A 20,169-nucleotide genomic window follows, 5' to 3' on the forward strand; every position below is an offset into this window, starting at 1 on the left:
TGCACAAACTAAAGAGGATATAGAAGACCTGCTGACCCGTCTAGAAGTAATTAGCCTTGAATTTGGACTTGCCATTAACAGAGAGAAGACCAAAATAATGATTGTGGACCGCGCCAATCAGAACAGACCAGATATTGACAAAATAGCGAACTGTGAGGTTGTTCCAACCTACATCTATCTGGGTTCTACTATCTCTAATACTGGTGGTTGTGAGATTGAAATCCGGAGACGTTGTGCCATTACTAGATCGGCAGTGGATAAACTTAGCAAGATTTGGAAAGATAGGAGAATCACCAAAACCACGAAGGTTCGACTTATGAGGTGTCTTGTCTTTCCAATCTTTCTCTACGGTGCGGAAACGTGGTCCTTGCGTCTACAAGACCGTCGCAAGATCGATGCCCTGGAGATGTGGTGTTGGAGGCGTTTGTTGAGGATTCCTTGGACAGCATTCAGAACCAACATTTCCATTCTCAATGAACTAAAGATAAAAGAAAGGCTTTCGTCGACTGTGCTTTTACGGGTCTTAAAGTTCTTTGGCCACATCTCCAGAAATCATGATTCTATAGAACGGTTGGTAGTGCAAGGGCAAGTCCAAGGCAAAAGATCCAGAGGCCGATCTCCAACCCGCTGGACGGATTTGGTTAAGGCTGCTACACAATCATCTTTGGCGGAGTGTACCCAAAATGCAGCCAATCGCCAAAAGTGGCGGAGCATTGCACAAAAGGCGTCGCTCATCGCTGCAACCACGACCACTCTGCCAAGAGTGCACGATTAAGAAGAGTAATAGTAAAGCAATTTTGTAAAAGTAACAGGGTATCTTTCAGAGCTACAGGGATTTAAAGGGTCAGATTTGCGGCGCTGCCGCGAATCCCTGAAAAACGCCCCGTACAAAATGGTATGATTTAATGACGTCGTAGGTCCATAATGATCGTTAGATTTGTTTGAGCGGTCAAACAAAATAACTAATATTTTTGTTATTTGTGTGTTTATGTTTATAGTTCATGTATTGAACATTTACAAAATGTCACATTTAATGTACGGAAGCTAAATTGTATGAATTTTCATCTAATAACGATAAAAGATTTTTAATTCATTTTGAAATTTTATAATCTTATTTATTTTGCAAATATCTAGCCAATCTTTGCTTTTTATGTAAAAATTACTTAACATTGACCTTATTTACCCGAATGTATCATAAAAATCAATATATTTAAACCTAGTCATCATCCCTATTGAATGTAGATAGTTTTTGAAAATCGAACGCCCGCTCGTAAGCAAAAGTTATAAACAATTATTAACTAAAAATATAAAAGGGGTTCGGTTTCTGGCTTACGAGTATAACTCAAAAACTATTTATGATATTTACAATTTGACAAAAAGTAAAAATTATCATTTTAATTAATTTTTTTTATATGAGACGGAGAACTTTTTTTCTACTAAAGAGTACAGTAGTCTATACCTTGGTTGTTATAATCTGATTAGTGGATATTCTATTTACGATCAGACGCATGTCCGGAATGTGTATTATGTCTCCGGGGTGCAGAATACATAATTTAGTACAAGATCTGCCATAAGAAATGTATGACCCTCATCTGTTATTTATTCGGGATGACAATATAGATAATATTCACATTGAAACATTGACAATTTGACACATAGGTTGGCTATTAAATCGTACACTTGTTAACATAATATACCCAAAAAAAAAAAATTTAAAACTAAAGTTTGCCTGCATTCACACTGCAGCTGCCAGGTATAAACAGTTAGTAATGTTATTTATATAGCCTCATCAGCTATTTAGTTAGTTTAAAATGTCAAATGAAAGCCTATTTTATGCTTAATTTAAATGTACTAGGTTGTTTTTTTCTAGTTCATGGTTTCGTATGAAATCTAGGAAACCATATTGCCTAGTTAAAATTTACTCTGTCAAAAAAAAATTAAGGCAACCTATTTTCAATGTGTCACTGTGAGTATTATCTATAATTTATTTTCTATTACTAATAAATAATAGATGTATATTTCTAATGCCGGAAGTTAGAGTACTTAGTAAGTTAGAGTAAATCGAAATAAAATACGGAACCCTTATATAATACTTCATCATTTGTTGTTCGTTTGTCTGTCAAGACCTTCTTATTTCTTGAGTTACGATCTCTGGAACGCGATCGAGTTGAAATTCAAACCTAACAAACTCAAGTACCTCGAAGCTGTAAGAAAATCAAACTTCTTATTTATCGTAAAAGAAAAAACGGCCATGTATGTCGCAAATAAAGGATATATATGTGGTACATAGTTCTTGGTAACTTCACGTTACCAAGAACTATGAAATAGCAAGAATTACCGTATGTAAGACAACAAGTATAAAGGTTTAATTTTCTTTTTTAATATTTTTTATTCATACCAGTTAGCCCTTGACTTCTATCTCGCCTGATAGTAAGTGATAATGCAATCTGAGATGGAAGCGGGCTAACTTGTTAGAAGAAGGGTGAAACTCCACACCCCAAAACACACACAATAAATGGTTATTTACTTTTTTTGCTTTTAGCGGGGGAAAAAATAACTACAGACTTTAAAAACAATTTTTATTACTTTGGCTTACTGAAATTGTCAGAAAATAGCGATTAATTAGGAGATTATTTCCTTCAAAATAAGTAAAAAATTAATCGCGCTCGTAACTCGAGAACTAAAATATTTTATTTTGTAACTTTGAAACCCTCCATTCCATTACGTTAGGCTCAGATCGTCAGATTTTCATAATGTGCAGTTCTTTTAGCTATCAACTCATCTACCTTAACTTGCTGGTTGAGTATTTCTGAAGTTGGGTTTTTTTTGTTAGCCCTACGTACGTAACGTACCCACCAATATTAAGGGCTCATACTTGGTGGAGGTATTCAACAATGTGCAAGTTATAGCCCTTTACATTTATCTGTCGCGCTCGAGTAACTGCAAAAATCCCCTCTTTGGCTCCCCTACTAAAATGGATTACCTACGAATTGAATGGAACGGAACGGTGAGCGAGTCCAACATACACTTGACTGTTTTTTTTTTAAATAATAATCAACAATAATAGATTTGACTTCGCTGTGAAGCTCACAGATAAATATAATGTAACTGCGATTGCCGGAGGTATTATCATGTTCCATAAAAGCAAATAAGACTTTTCTTTTCATATTAATCTTGCAGTTTAATTTCTATCTACTTCTCTACACCGTACTCGTAAGTAACAGTAGCGTATCGTGGGATTTCTTGAGTTACGAGCGTCGGCTAAAATTTCATTTTATTGCCAAGGCCCTGAGGAATTCCGCTTCTCTCGCAGAATTCTACTAGTGAGATTTGTAATGGAAAGAACAGTCTTTTTAAACGCTATTTTATTTATAAACCATACGTGGTATGTGAAACTGGGTAAATGTGTTTATTTTGTTAGTACACATAACATTAAAACAATGTCAATAGTCAATATTTATTTATTTCAATTAGGCTTAGTTTACAAGCACTTTCAAATCGTCAGATAGGTATATTATGAACATTTTTCTTTTTTTAATTTACGAGGTTTTGACGGTCTTCGTGGCGCAGTGGTGTGCGGTGTATGTACGGTGGATTTTCAAGACGGAGGGTCTGGGTTCGATCCCCGGCTGGGCTGATTGAGGTTTGTGGTATGCGCATGTGTATTGTGTATGGTGGATTTTCAAGACGGAGGGTGTGGGTTCGATCCCCGGCTGGGCTGATTGAGGTTTTTTTTAATTGGTCTAGGTCTAGCTAGTTACTACCCTTCCGGCAAAGATGTACAGCCCAGCTCGAATTTATTACAAGCTTCTTTAATTTCTAAGCTTCTTTAATTTATTTTAATTTAATTTCTTTAATTTTCACACCTCAACTACTGAACCGAATTAGCTGAAATTTGGTATTGAGATATATTATTGGATTAAAACTGGATTAACACATACGCTACTTTTTATCCCGGAAAAATCCATGGTTCCCGAGGGATTTGTGAAAAACTAAATACCACGCGAACGAAGTCGTGGGCGTCCGCTAGTAGTATATTATATAGTTTTTACACTTCCTGAACACATCTTGACAAGTACACGATATTTGGTTATTATTTATTTAAATAACTACGCGTCTCAATGAAATTACGACAATTAGCCGCTTTTGTTCGCATCAGTCTTGACGCGCTAGTGACATATTATGTCTTTAAAATCTTTTGGGTGCATCCCTTAAAAGTGTGACTTTACTGGGGTTGCAATACAATACAACATAATGCATTCGCTAAATAGATGGCTATCAGTTTTAAACCAAAATTAAAGCCACTTATCTAGGACGATCTGTCTTATAGAACAATTAAAACTACTACAACGTATTTTTTACAATGCCGGATTTATTACAAAGAGAGTTTAAGACATTAGATCAACGAAACCAGGCACTCTTAAACCGACTTCAAAAAAAGGAGGGTCTCAATCGGACGCGTATGTTTTTTTTTAATATTTGTTATCTCATAACTTCGTCATTGATTAACCAATTTTTAAAATTATTTTTTGTTTGAAAGATTAATTACTGCTTTACCCAACTCTATTGATGTATACTTTTTGGAGAGTAAAGTAGGTAGGTTTCTACATTATACAGTTCCAGGTTGGTTATGTTAAACAGGCTGCACGTTATGACTGTAGAGTTTGTTTGTGAATTGGATATGAGGAAGCTCGATACAGTTCCTGTGCAGTTAAAAATACCTGACTACGAACTAAGTTAAATCATGTTACGATACGTTGAAATGTCCTTCGAGCTTCGAGCGGAAAGAACGTTGTTATTTTAAACCAGTGGAAGTTCGCTACTTCGTTAATACTTCGTATATATATTATATATACATATAGGGTACTTTTTATTACGATATATATATATATATTTCGGAATAAAAAGTACCAGTAAGTAAGTAAGTAGTATGTTGTTCCATAAACTCCTGTATCATTCAGTGAATATTAGCCTGGACGAACAGAAAGACGATTTTTTTAAAAAGCTTTGTACTGTTTTAGTATCGTGTAAATAACTATAGGCATTTGATAGCTATAACAGTTATTTTCAAGTGACAGACAGACACTTCAATTTGATTTAGATATACGAGCTGTTCCTATTAATTTTTTAGAACCATGGATTTTTTCGCGATGAAAAGTAGCCTATGTGTTAATCCAGAGTAAAATCTATTTCCATTCCAAATTTCAGTCAAATCGATTCAGTAGCCGGAGCGTAAAAGAAGAACAAACATACTTACACACTAAAACACTTACACACTTTCACATTTACACACAAACTTTCGCTTTTATAATATTAGTGTGAATCACCCATGTGGTTCTCGTTCCCACAGGAATACGGGAATAATATAGCCTATAGCCTTCCTCTATAAATGGGCTATCTAACACTGAAAGAATTTTTCAAATCGGACCTGTAGTTCCCGAGATTAGCGCGTTCAATCAAACAAACAAACAAACTTGTCAGCTTTATTTATATTAGTATAGATTAGTATAGATAGGAAGACAGGTCGAACACAACAACCATGGAATTACAAATTCAGTAACTTGGCTAATTCCCTTAAGAACCGTAACATGTTACTCAAACTCATAAATTATGCTATTCGGGAATAATTCATTCGTTACTTTGTATACTCGTATTACTCATGTGATGCGTTCGAAATTGTAACTGAAGTGTTGGTAACATAAACATAGAAGCATTTCACCACTAAACAAAATGAATGTGCTATTCAATCTCTTTTAGATAGCATGCACAGTGGCTTTATGCTGTAATTTTTCATGACAGTTACTGTTGCAATGTTGTTTTAAATATATTGTTTTCGTGATTTTGCAACTATCACAACAGTTACCTATGGTTGTAGATTTTCTTCCAATGTGGTAGATAACTTTTTTCTGATTGTGTAAATGCCGTAGGCTCCTTAATGGGACCTCAGCGGCGTCACCGGGGGGTTTGGGCGAGCGCAGAAGCATTGCTTGGAGATAGAAAAAAAAAGCCGCAGATGTGGGTAGAACGGCTCTCGAAGAGCGAGAAGAAATGCCGGTGTGGATGGCTTATAGTGACAAAGTAACAAATTTCTTAACATCAAAGTAAATGTTGCTAAAATAAAAATCAGAATAAGTCTTTGAGCGATTATCTTTTCCATGAATTGCCTTTCACCAAATTCTCCTCTATTCGCCATTTATTAGAAAGGTCAGTTATGTAGGCATTACTGAGCAATCGTATTAAGTTGTAATGGAAGTTGAGTGAGTGGATTATTGGGGATCTGATGCGAGAGCCGGCATCTGAAGCACGTAGCGAACGAGACAATGGGATAACTCACACAAAAGCATATCGGTCCTGCCTGTTATTTGCTTTACAGAATTTGTTTCCGGGAAATACTATTATTATTCTATTACTATACTATTGATGTAATTGCATTGGTCTGGACGAAACCTACTACTATGATCCAAATTCTATAGTTGCCTACCATACTTACGAATACATAATGTGGTAGAAACAGTGAAATGTGGGACAGCTTTGTTTGAATTTTCAGATACTTCTATTTATTGGCTCCCATTTTCACATTTAAGTTTTGATAGGTTTATATTTTAGTGAAGTCAGTATATTCTACGCTGTCTACTTTCTCACATTAAACAGACTTGAAAAAAATAAGTAAATAGTTTATTTGGATACAATTACCATAAAGACAGTTTATGATAAATGCATGCTCTAGTTGACACTTGTATAATTATCAAATACTAGCGGACGCTCGCGATTTCACCCGCTCTTAGACCTCTTTATTCCGGCCCTCTTGCAAAATCCGTTCTTAGCGGATAACTATAAACTCCTCCCAGCCTTCATCTTTGTAGTACAAATGGTTTCCAAATTTCGTGATCAGTGACCTTTCGCATTTATCTATTAAGACTGCAGTTATATTGTAATTAGCTGCCTAAAACAAATGCCTGGCCATTACATCAATTAAGGTTACATTTTCCATAAATCTCCGTGATTCAATCAAAAAGCTACCTAATATCTTCATCATTATGTTGCATTTTGCAGCGAGCAGGTAATAAACTAAAACATGGAGCCGCGTATCAGTGGAGCGTATGATCAAAATAATTACCTGTTGTCGCAAACCAATTTGTAGTGTAATTAACTCACACCAACTCATCCCTCGTGGCGAAATCCCTATATGTAAATACTACCTTCACAGCGCGGTTACAGCTACAATTTGAGATGGGAAAAGTGATATTCTTTTTTTTTGATAGACTAGCGGACCCGGTCAAGCTTCGCTTTGACTTATGTGTCCAACCATACCCTACCCCTACCATGCAATTGCTCCATAACAATTTCCACCCTCCATTTTAGGGAAGTGGGGCGTTAGAAAGAGTAGCCTATGTCACTATCCATCCTTTCAACTATCTCCACTTAAAAAATCACGTTAATTCGTCGCTCCGTTTTGCCGTGAAAGACGGACAAATAAACAGACAGACAGACATTCACACTCACATTTATAATATTAAATATGGATTACTTTTGCATTGGAAACATCTATTAATATAATTGCTGATCAAACATTATTCAAATATTTCTTTATTTTTTTATACAAAGTAGGCTCGCGTATGTCCATGATCCAAACACTTATCTGATGGTACCTGGTCTAAATTCTAAAATATGGGATATGTTTGCCTATACATTATACATACGACCTTATCCCACACCTACCAAATATACCAAATATACATACTACATCGTAACACGAGATTATTATTTACTAGCGGACGCATACGTAAATTTCAGTTTTTTAGAAATCCCGCGGAAACCATGGATTTTCCGGGATGAAAAGTGCCTACGTATTAATCCAGAATAAAATCTATTTTCATTCCAAATTTCAGTCATATCGCTTCAATAGCCGCAGCGTAAAGAACAAACATACTTACTTATACTTACACACTTACACACACACAAAGTTTCACCTTTATAATATTTGTAAATGGGCCGTATTATCCAAAATGAAATTCTTAACTGTATCGGTCGAAGTCCCTGAGATTAGCGTTCAAATTCAAACATGCAAACACTTCAGCTTTATCAAAGAGCACGACAAGCCATAAGCGAGCGATGTCCTAACTCCTCAAGTACTCGGAGCACTGTTTACACGAACCTTCCAGCTTTGTGAATCCCTCTGTAATTCAGCACTTAGGCGGAATATATTTGCAAAGATTTTTAGATCCTAACCTCTTTCATTTTGTGCTGATAAAGACTAATAAAAACCAATCACGTAGCTTCAATGACTTCATTGATTCCAAAGAACCTATATTCAAAAAGCTTGATTGGGAATTGATTAAATATTTAAAGATTGTTTCTGTTTCAGTATCATAAAAACAATACTAGAATTTAAAAATAATAAACATGTTTTAGCAGACTTAGAAGTGGATTTCAAAAATAGGAAAACCAATGTTAAACAGAGTTTATGATTCACAATATTTGTAATAAGACCCTAGAATGGCAGAGAATACCTTGAGCAGTCCCAGACATTTGGGACTCCGGATGCAGTTTATGGGATCCCTTCCGACATGCCAACACTCACCATTTACTGCTCAAGCTGTTCTACCCGCCTATCCCAAGTAACCCATAAGGAATTACACAACAAGAAATGTGGAGGACTCGAACGCCACGAGAATACTGAAGGCCATACGGCAAGCGTCTTATATCGCAGTCTTTACCGCCCGAACGCTACCCCTCCCTCCCCCCCACTAACTCCCTACTCTTTATGGAAACAAGTCGCGCCACCTAGCGTAGCGATGGCACGAGCCAACACGAGATCGAGCGACGTCATATCTCAGACTACTAATTCCTACACATTAATTATTTTCTTCGAATCCATATTAAATTAAGAACGACGAATTACGTAGTTAGGTAGCCATGTACATTTCAGAAAAGTTTCATCATATAGGCCACTTTTTCAAAATATATCCACAGGAATATAATCGCGGGTAATGTACTCAGTCGATATTAAAATAAAAATCTTAATTGATTGGAAATGCGGTGCTTTTCGACTTTCCCTATTATTTAGTACAGTGTAATTTCATTTAGGATTCATGTCATATACGGCCATTTGAATTAAGTGGATAGATTACAGATAGAAACCCAGCTAATGGTTTATAAAGCATTCATATTAAATATCAGTATTGTACCATTATTAGGTATGAATTGTTTATGAGTCTTTGCCCTTGGGCATTGGAACTAATTGTTATGACGCAAGGCTATCTAGAGCCTGTCTACAAAATAGACTAATATCTCCACAGACCAATAAAAGCTAAAGCTGGTGCTTTATTTCCGTGAATAACATGAAAAAAGTTCAACTACCCGATTATTGGAAAAGCGCGCTCATGTAAAATAATTGAAAACGAAAAACAAGAAAGTTTTCTCATCTAAGATTTATATTGCCATCTACAATTAAACATTCAATAGTTGTCTTTTTAAGTTATAATCACGAAGTTTAGAAGTAGTTTAGAAGTTATGAGGTAACAGAGGAACATAGCAAGATACCGACTTATTTTTGTCAAAGAGGAAAATATCCCTTCGGACTTCTGCTTCTTGACTGAAAGAAAGTAAAAAGAGCATTTGGGGATCAAAACCTAAATAGTAGAAGTATCAAAATACCGCGAAAAACGATTTCCTTTAGGCATGGAACCGCATTGCAATACGTAGATATTCCTACCAGTCAAAATCACACACACCATACATACACCCTCCCACCATACATGCACCTTCTCACACCATACATACACCCTCCATAGTCGGTTAAAATCACTAGAGGACGCCCGCGACTCTGTTAGCGTAAAAAATTAATCTAGTTTGTATAATAAAAATTAAGGACTTTCACTCAAACTTATGAGTGCCTTAAGACCTCTTTAATCCAGTCCTGTCGTATAATTGGTTTGTAACGGACCAAATCACCTCTCTATAAATCACCTCTCTGCCAAATTTAACGTCTGTAGCATAAAAAATGATGGAGTTTCATACAAACTTGCAAGAGCCTTTAGACCTCTATAATCCGTTCTTAGCTAATACCTACTAACTACGAACTACCTCCCTGCCAAATTTCAGCTTTGTACGTCGAGCGGTTTTGGAAATTTCGTGATGAATGACCTTTCGCATTTACATGTTAAGATGATGCAATGCATTATACCTAAACGCGGTTATTTAGCATAATGCCACGACCCTTTACATTTCGCTTAAATGAAACCACAGGTGACACCGCGGGCTTTAGCAAGTCTATTATCCGTATTAAATTGCCGGAGTAGTGCAACATCGTTCTTTAAGTATCAAGACATGTCAGGTACAGCGGAATATACATTCAACAACCTATTTGGTAATAATTGTCAATTACAAAACGCAATTAGGTTACAATAGCGATTACTTACGTTAATTTGCACTTTAATTAGGACGCAGGGAGGTTCACTATACTGTATTATGGTATACTTCTCGTTGGAGGTAAGTATAAGATAGGTTACCTTCAGTGGCGTAGCGTGAGTAGAAGGTGCCCTGAATCAAAATTAGTTTGGTGGGCCCAAATGAAGGGTATATCTAATCTAATCTAATTTAATACTATAAAGAGTTTGTTTGTTTAATTGGACGCTCTAATCTCAAGAACTACTGGTCCGATTTTAAAAATTCTTTCAGTGTTAGCTATATATTATCCCCGTGTTTTCTACGGAAACGGGACGTCAAATAGTTTCTCATAAATGTAAAACCAAAATGCTTGCTTGAAATAAATGTGACAGTGACTTTTTAACATAATATATAAGGATGTTTCCAACTTTTGGGTGCTGCCTGAACCCGATAAATGAGATTGCTTTTTTACTTTTGCCATTTATGAAGTAAAACTCCAAAGGCAGTTTTTTCCTGAACACCAGATTCAGTGTGATTCTGGATTAAATTTTAGAAAGTTTTTGCTTTCACATAGTCCAGGGGTCCCATATCATTGACACGGCGGTAGCTACGTCCCTGGTTACTTTCTAAAAGCTCCCGTAGGTTTGTTGATTCACCATTGTTTCAACTATTTATGTTAAGCATTTTCTAAATCATTACTGTGTTATTTTAAAGTATGCGTTAGGATATTTTGACACTTAAAATTAGAACTATATTCACATAGATATTAAATTACAAATAAAAAGTCAATGAAAACGTAAAAGTTTTTATAACATTTGATATAGGAACTTTAAATCACGCATATAGTCCGGTGTCGACCAAAATCAATAAGCCAGTGATTAAAAATATTAATTTAACAAAAATAAAGTCATATTCACTGATAAATAACCACTAGCATAATTGTATCTCAACTCAACGCAGCATAGCAGGTGGGAAAATGTACCCTATAATAAATAACAGCAGGCTAAATCCCCAGGTAGCCTTATTTATTACTTTGCTTGGAAATATAGTTCAGCAAAGCAGATGGGTAGTTAGAAAAAACTAGATACGTTATTTATTTAACGACAGCTTTTCACCGCGGTTTCATCAGTGTGCATAGTGGCAGATTTCGTGACTATCGCGTAAACGTAAACGCAATTTCCAAGGGTTTGAAACAGTTGTGCAGTAGTGCCACTAGATGGCGCTGTTTCAATTCTTTAGAAATTCGTGTTTACCTGTACGCGATAGTCACAGTATCAAACTGCCACTAGGCACTCTGATGTATAGTGATGATGCAGTTTGAAGTTGGTAGCGGGTTTACTGCTAAGAACAACTATGTAGTTAGGTAGATATCTACGTAGCAGTTCTACGTACGGCTTCTACGTAGCATGATATGATGCTCCATAGACAAAAGCCACCGCATAAAGAGGGATTAATCGCATAGAATTAATGAATGTAAGCAATTCATCTATTGTAATAACGACTTTATGAGGTATTTGACATAATTAACAGTACTCTGAGCTGTGATAGCCCAGTGGATATGACCTCTGCCTCCGATTCCGGAGGGTGTGGGTTCGAATCCGGTCCGGGGCATGCACCTCCAACTTTTCAGTAGTGTGCATTTTAAGAAATTAAATATCACGTGTCTCAATCGGTGAAGAAAAACATCGTGAGGAAACCTGCATACCAGAGAATTATCTTCATTCTCTGCGTGTGTGAAGTCTGCCAATCCGCATTGGGCCAGCGTGGTGGACTATTGGCCTAACCCCTCTCATTCTGAGAGGAGACTCGAGCTCAGCAGTGAGCCGAATATGGGTTGATGACGAACGAACGAACAGTACTCAAATGATAATAGTCGTACTATATATGAAATAAGTATAATGTATACCTACTCATACGTTTATTTTTTATTTCATTTGTTATTTGTTTGTGTTGTTATATTTCAATTGTTTCACCATTTACAAACATAATAGACACGCCTTTGATACAAAATACAATAACAGTTTTACCAGAAACCACTCTATCAGTTTTGCTAACAATACGGAAACTAAATAAAATATCTAAATTGAGTCGGAACAATCACGTTACAGCGATTACCTAATGATTTCACTCACGCTACGGCTAGGTACTCCAGACTTTTACATGTAAAAGTTATATTAGCTAAGCAGCTTTAGTACATCTATTCAATATGTCATCGGAAAACTGAGGATTCAAACGCAAATCTCGTGGTCTGGATTCGAATCCTGGGTTGTCCTCCTAAAGATCCTTATAAGAAATTTTCGGTAAATAAAAATACGACATCAAGCGAGTCGCAGGGATTCGCTGGCTGCAGGTGACTCAGGATCGTGATGTTTGGAAGTTTCTACAAAAGGCCCATGTCTTGCTGTGGAAGTCCATCGGCTATAATAGAGGAAAATATGGCTGACAGTTAGCTTTTAGCGATCTCTGTTCTGTGGCTATCAGGCTTTCGGTTTAACATTTCATAATCAAAAGTTTCTTAGATATAAAAGAGTTATATATTTGATAGCGCTGTGTCGGAATCCAAGTATACAACAAAGAGAGTACTTTAGTCCATTGTTCAAGTAAAGTCCAATGGTTATGTACTAATTTCATTAAGATATTATCTTACGGTTAAACTTGTTATATCATAAATTAATAATCGTAAATTTACATTGTAGACTGATGGAATTTTTAATTAAACCGATCCTTGCTAATTTCTATCAAATCTCTTGACGTTAACGAAAATCTGTCAGAAGTTAAGATAAAATTATAATATTTATTAGGGACTTCTGATGGGCCTATCAGGAAATGAAAAAGAAATTATCATTATGTTAGATAGATTTATACTAAGTAAGGTTTATTTACAGAGCTATAGAGCGGCGGCTATGAGAGCCGTGATAGCCCAATGGAAATTACCTCTGCCTCTGATTCCGGAGGGTGTGGGTTCGAATGCGGTCCAGGGCATGAACCTCCAACTTTTCAGTTGTGTGCATTTTAAGAAATTAAATATCACGTGTCTAAAACGGTGAAGGAAAATCATCTTGAAGAAACCTGCATACCGGAGAACTTTCCTAATTCCCTGCGTGTGTGAAGTCTGTCAATCCGCATTGGGCCAGCATGGTGGACTATTGGCCTAACCCCTCTCATTCTGAAATAAGACTCGAGCTCAGCAGTGAGCCGAATGTGGGTTGATAATGATGAAGGTTACTATAGTTAGTGGTCTGTTTTCAATCAATATTACTTATCTAAAGTGAGGCGTCAGTTATCAAAACGAAAACCTACGAAAGACCTACCATTAATTATTTCATTATCGCTTTCCGTGACTCCATGACATTATTAAAATATGTATTTTACTTGTCATTCAAAAAGTCTAAATCTATTTGCCATGACGAAGGTTAAATCCATATATTCATTTTATTATTAGTAACGTTACGTTAGGCTCAGTACAGTACGTCTTTACTCTGCGTTAGGTAATTGTTAGATGAAAAAAAGCGATTTATTAAAGCCGATGGTTGCAAAAGCAAAAGAAGATTAGGTACTTATTATATTTTTATTGTCATATAAGTTATACTATAAAATTATTTTATATTGATTTCTGTTATTGTTTCTGTTTTTTATTGTATGAGAGGTAAGCCCTTGACTCCGATCTCACCTGCTGGCTTCACTATTTTGCTATTCATTATCAACCTATTAAAATAAACATCAAATTAATTGAGTAATGTCATCAACCTACTGTATGATATCTGCCAGTAGGCATCTGTTACATAGAATTAAAAATAAAAAAAAAACAGGGAATATGGCTCAGACCTCAGACCAATTATTGCATAGGACCTGCCTCGCTAGACGTTACTTTTCTGTCAAAGTATATGATCAACGATCTAATGCGATTATAAAAATTGTCTCTATAGAATCGATGTTAAATAGTTGTAATCGTGTTCGTCGGTTAAAGAGCTCCGCAAAAATACCTTTTTGTGTAATTGAATTGTGTAAAAAACGGGCAAAAACTTCTAGGTTAGTATAAGATATATACAAAATCTAAGCTCGTTTTCCTCACAAAATGACAGACAATTTTGTTCGTGAGTATGAGTGCGATACAGGTCCTTCTATAATTGGTCTGAGGCTCAGACCCACCACGCAGTTCCACTTATTGTTATTACTAACTTGTATATTAAAGTTTACTCATTTAAGTAAACGAAAAAGAAATATTCAACTAACCCTTACAGATTCCCGTAGCGATAAGATTTTCCAAAGTTTTGAAAAATAGAGAAAAGAAAATCAGAACTAACCCGTGAAGAAAACAACTTAAGTTGTGATTTATGATGTATCTACGAGTACGAGTACAAATCTACGATGGACGATGTGAGTCTCACACTTGTCTCACATTATTTATATGATAGAGTAAACTTTGTTATACTAGATAGATACGAGTATTTATAGTTTCGTTATAACCATTGCTAATAGTTTGTCATCGTCCGTGTATTATAATTTCACATGTTGTGAATATTCGTTTTTTCAAGTCGAAATAATTGAACAAGGATAATATTTTACCGATTCATTTTATTTAATTCAGTATTGACATTTCGTATAAGACGAAAGTCAAGAACAGTGCGTGTTGTCAGTGACGACCTACGTATCCGAGACTTGGTCGCTGACTGTGGGCCTTATTAGAAAGCTCAAAGTCACTCAGCGGGCGATGGAGCGAGCTATGCTTGGAGTTTCTCTGCGTGTTCGAATCAGAAATGAGGAGATCTGCAGTCAAACCAAAGTCACTGACATAGCTCAGCGAGTCACTAAGCTGAAGTGGCAATGGACAGGCCACATAGTTCGAAGAGCCGGTGGACGTTGGGGTCCCAAGGTGCTGGAATGGCGACCCCGCACCGAAAAGTGCAGCGTTGGACGAGACCGACTAGGTGGACCGAGGATATTAAGCGGGTTGCAGGCATCGAGGTCGTTGTGCTTGGAGGTCCATGCAAGAGACCTATGTCCAGCAGTGGACGTCCATCGGTTGATGATGATGATGATGATTTCAGATAAATTTTTAAAACCATCTGGGGAACCTAAAGCTCGTTCTTAAATATTTATGATCCAAATTTGAAAACATAAACGTTGAAATCTGGGGGTGAATTGATTTAAGGTACTTACGAGTAGGCATGCACTTTTAAATACCTTCATAAGATAGTAATAAAATAGTCAGTTATCAAGACCATAACTTTACAATAATTTGTAAAAAAGTAATTTACTGAACAAAGTATTTCTGGCTTTGACTTTGAAAAATAAAATCAGTATAATATGATAAATAAATTGTATTTTCATTGTTACGAGTTCAGTTGTGAAATTTCATAAAATATATGAGATCTTGTACGGCACTGTACGAACGTTTCGTGCAAGCTGATTGGATGTCAACTGCACAAGGATGTCACCGTACACACGGCGCGGTATCTCGCTTTTCTATAGAATAAAGCAAGAATACATCCTAATTGTGCCTAGCAGCGCAACAAAGAATATCCCACTATGTCCTGTAAGCTTTCAAAGACTTAAGGTACTGTTACACATGCTCTAAAATAGCATGGTGAAAACGTGCTAATAAGTATGCTCCATACGAGCATGCTGATCATCAGTTTGCTAGCAATAAGCATGCTATTTTTAAGTATGCTCCTGAATAACTCTCAAAGCAAACATTCCAATTACAAATGTAATTTTTATCTATCGCTCTCTGTCTATAGTATCGTGTTAGACAGGGAGAGATGAAGGTGAAGAGAGAGCAATGCTGATCGACTAGCATACGCAATAAGCAAACCTGTTCAGACGAGCTAAAAGCACGCCCCCTTGCACCCACGCAGCAAGTAGCATGCTCATAAATCGCACGATTCTTGAGCAAGCTCAAAATAAGCATGCTCATTATTAGCAATGTTGCGATACACATGCTGATAAGTAGCAACTGCTCAATAGTAGCATGCTTTTATGCTTGAAATGAGCATGTGTAACAGTAGCTTTAGCCCACATTCGCTTTTTAACGGACGTTCAAAAAGCGTTTTTAGAACACGACGCTTTTATTCGAGCAGTGTTGCATTTGCTATTTTGGGCGTAATTCAAATAACAAATAGGAAATAGATAAATAGAATTCATTTAAATTCATACTAAGTATATTTGAACGCTATTTTAACGCCCGTTAAAAAACTCTCGTGCGAATGAGGGCTTAAATTATCGAAAGCTTGATTTAAATCAATTAAAAACTTTTTTATTTATTTGACGTGCGTATGCTATTAATTAGTTAATCGGAATGTACATTTCAGATGCCACACAATTCTAAGTAATTAATAAATCATTAAATACAAATAAATGATAGATACTAGATAATACTAATTAAGTTTCTGTTCCGGGCCAAACTGTTATCGAGGATTCTTTTTGGTTTTGTTTTCAATTGCAAATCTCGTTTCTTAAAGGAAATATTAAAAATTTGGCGATTGGGTAATGTTTTGTGTGTTTCTATTTATAGCCACCCGATTCATTAACAATTAAAACATTTATTACACGGTTTTATAGGAATATTTTATGGTGTATTTGCTTTATGAATAATAACAAATCACCCGACGCCTCTGTTTTAATGAGCAGCTTTTATCGGCTTAACGGCATAGGTACATATTACGTAAATTGTATAATTACAAAATTGCACGTGGCTACAAAGGTTTGTAGCCACGTGCAATTTATCAGTCTTCAACTTCCACTGCAGTGGCGCTAACATGCGACCATATCGTGTAATATCGTGACCAGAAATAGACAAAATTCAATCAATGGCGGCGCAACCGGAAATATCGCTACCATCTTTTTCATTGCATTGGGACGAAAGAGATGGGACTAGGACAACTCCGCCGCCACGATATTTTGTATATATTTTTTCAATTAGTCGATTGTTAGCAACAAAAGGAAGATAAATAGACAAAATGAACACAAGTCATGGACCTCTTGGATTTTTAAACACTACAGTCTACAGTCGTCAGTTCCCTACTTATGAATTTTCTCTCCCAACAATTTCCGATAACAGAAACCAAGCTACAAATCAGCCTAAGTACGACAATTGTCTAATAGGTAAGATTTCAACAACTAACTACTTAAGTTATTTGAAACTATAAAATGCAGTAGGTTTTTCTCTCAATTATGTCCGTTATAAGAAACCAAGCTGCAAGAAAATGGGTCTAATTAGGACAATTGTCTAATAAGTGAGGCTTTACCTTCCTGATAACTTAAGTACGTAGCTTAAGTTGTCTGAAATTGTAAAATGAAGTGGATTTTCTCTCAATTACGTACATCCGTTACCTGAATCTATAGGCTATAAAACAACCACATTTTTAAAAGCCAAAGAAAATATAAGGTACTCCTTAAGGTACCTATATTGTCGCTTTAATGTGTGAGTTTCAATGATAATTTTATACTATAGATAGGTTACGTCCCTACAAAATCACCGCAAAAAATGATCCGAATTTAGCTACACCACTGAGCGCACACATGCAAAATTTTTCTTTAATCCCATTATATAATATATATTTATGTTTTTACACTTTCTGAACACACAACTCGACATTGTAGACGATATTCAAGTATTATTTGTTTGCTTCGACTGGTGACAGAAGGGCTGGCTCATTTTTCGCGCGAAGTCAAGCGCGGAAATGCAGCCAGTATTCTTGCCACCATTCCACGTGGGCATGATTAGGATAAGTTAGCTTAAGGTCCTTATCGTATTCTTTCTCAATAATTTTAAAGATTATTTGTTTAAATAACGTTCGTTGTTTAATAAGCGACTAAATGAAATTAAGTCAATTTTCCACATTTGTCCGCCTCAGTGTTGATGCGCTAGTGCCCCATCTCTAGCATAAAATATCATTGGCGAGTTTAAGTTAGAATATTGCCTAGTTAAAGTTTTAAAATTTTAATTATTTAGCTATTAAAAGGTTTTACTTATGTACATACCTACACGTTCATCAAAATAACTATCTATAGTAAACCACGACTGCCACAAAAAAAACATTATCCATTAAGTGATATCATATAGGGTTTATTATTCTAATTGTACGATATTTAGAGACATTTTTGTGGTATGGAAGGTACATCAATCAATCATATTACGTGCTCCAACAAAATTTAACACAACAGAATACATTATTTTCTTCGCTTCAAAGCGACACTTTGAAAAATTGTCATTCCTTAGCGCGTGTAATATTCGCGCGAGTTCTTGAAATAGTATAAGACAAGTTGTGAATATTTTACATAGTTGTTGCCTCGTGCGTGACTTATGGGGCTCTTAGTTTCCCATTCGTCATATTATTGTGCACACAAAACGCTCCGCAGTTTTATAAAAGGAAGAAAAATTGTTGAAAATTTTTATTACGGTCGAGAAACTGTGATGATTTATATGGGTGAATATATTTTTTGTTTCGTATTAGATATTTTTGTAGAGCGTAACATTATATTATATACTAGTTTACTCGGACGCTGAATATTTTATGGTAGTAGCAGTGATTTCGGTTATAATTGGGTAGTTGACTCATATCAATATTAATTTTGCATAGTACATAGAATAAGGGCCCGAAATATATCGATATTGCTCGTAATTAATAAAAGTTAAGGATTTCTTATAGAACTAAATTTAAAAGTCATGTATTTTTTCCAAAAGCCAAAGACGCTGTCGTCCACATTGTGACGTCACCATGTTAGTTGATGTACTAACCTTCAAACTTTAACCAATATTATGTCAAACGCTCCGTTTGTGAGGGATTTATTACGAGTATAACGATTTATTACGAGTATGACGTCATGAATCAGTTGAAATCTTCGTAAGCCATCGTGGCCTACAGGCGTTTTGGCTCGTTTATAAATTAACTATTTAAGACCACTTAAAAAAAGAGTCAACTAGCCTATTATATCTTGGTAGTAGTAGTTACAAGTTATCCAATTTGTAATATGATAAGTGCTAATATTTTATAATATCTATAAGATTATTTTAATAGGTATATATGTATAGTATCTATACAACTGCCATTTCAATTGCGTATTTGAACTTAATATGGAGTGAAGCTATATGAATATATAACTCGTGCGCATTAACTTGACACCTGGCAACCAAACACAACCAAACAAATACATTACAAATATCAATCGAGCCAGGTGTCAAATTAACCCGCACGAGCTGTAGTTAGTGTAATTGCTCGAGGCCGAGGCCATTCTAATTCGATATCCATAACACACGTTTACTTTGGGGCTAGACTTTTGACCATTAAAAACAAAGGACCTGTTTCGCACTGAAATTCACCAACAAATAAGTCTGTCGTTTTTTTGAGGGGGACGAGGTAAACTCACACATCGAAAACATTTAACAACATTATGTATATTATGTGTTTATACACTACACAAAACTATATAATTGACTCGCAATACACACACGCGTAATTTTTACACAGACTAACAAAAACCACGCTTAGATTATCCACCGAATATATATATCCGATGTCGTGTAGAAACCGAAAGGAGTGTGGATTTTCATCCTCCTCCTAACAAGTCAGCCCGCTTTCATTTTAGACTGCATCATCACTTACCATCAGGTGATATTGTAGTCAAGGGCTAACTTGTACAGAATAAAAAAATAATATATATAGAATGTTAGATTACTTGATCGATTTTTTGTTTTTACTAAATTACAAGTTTTTGGCCGTTTTATATGCCAATCAACTACACAAGAAGGCATTTTTAGGGAGCTCTTTACACGACGAA

General features: G+C 35.8%; 1 protein-coding gene across 3 annotated transcripts in view; it reads left to right on the top strand.

Moving 5' to 3' along the window:
• Positions 1-20,169, top strand: part of LOC112049207 (eye-specific diacylglycerol kinase) — a 226,957-nt gene that overhangs the window by 60,814 nt on the left and 145,974 nt on the right. The window lies entirely within an intron of this gene.

Source organism: Bicyclus anynana, chromosome 6 (genome assembly GCF_947172395.1).
Source record: "Bicyclus anynana chromosome 6, ilBicAnyn1.1, whole genome shotgun sequence".
Lineage (NCBI taxonomy): Eukaryota > Metazoa > Arthropoda > Insecta > Lepidoptera > Nymphalidae > Bicyclus > Bicyclus anynana.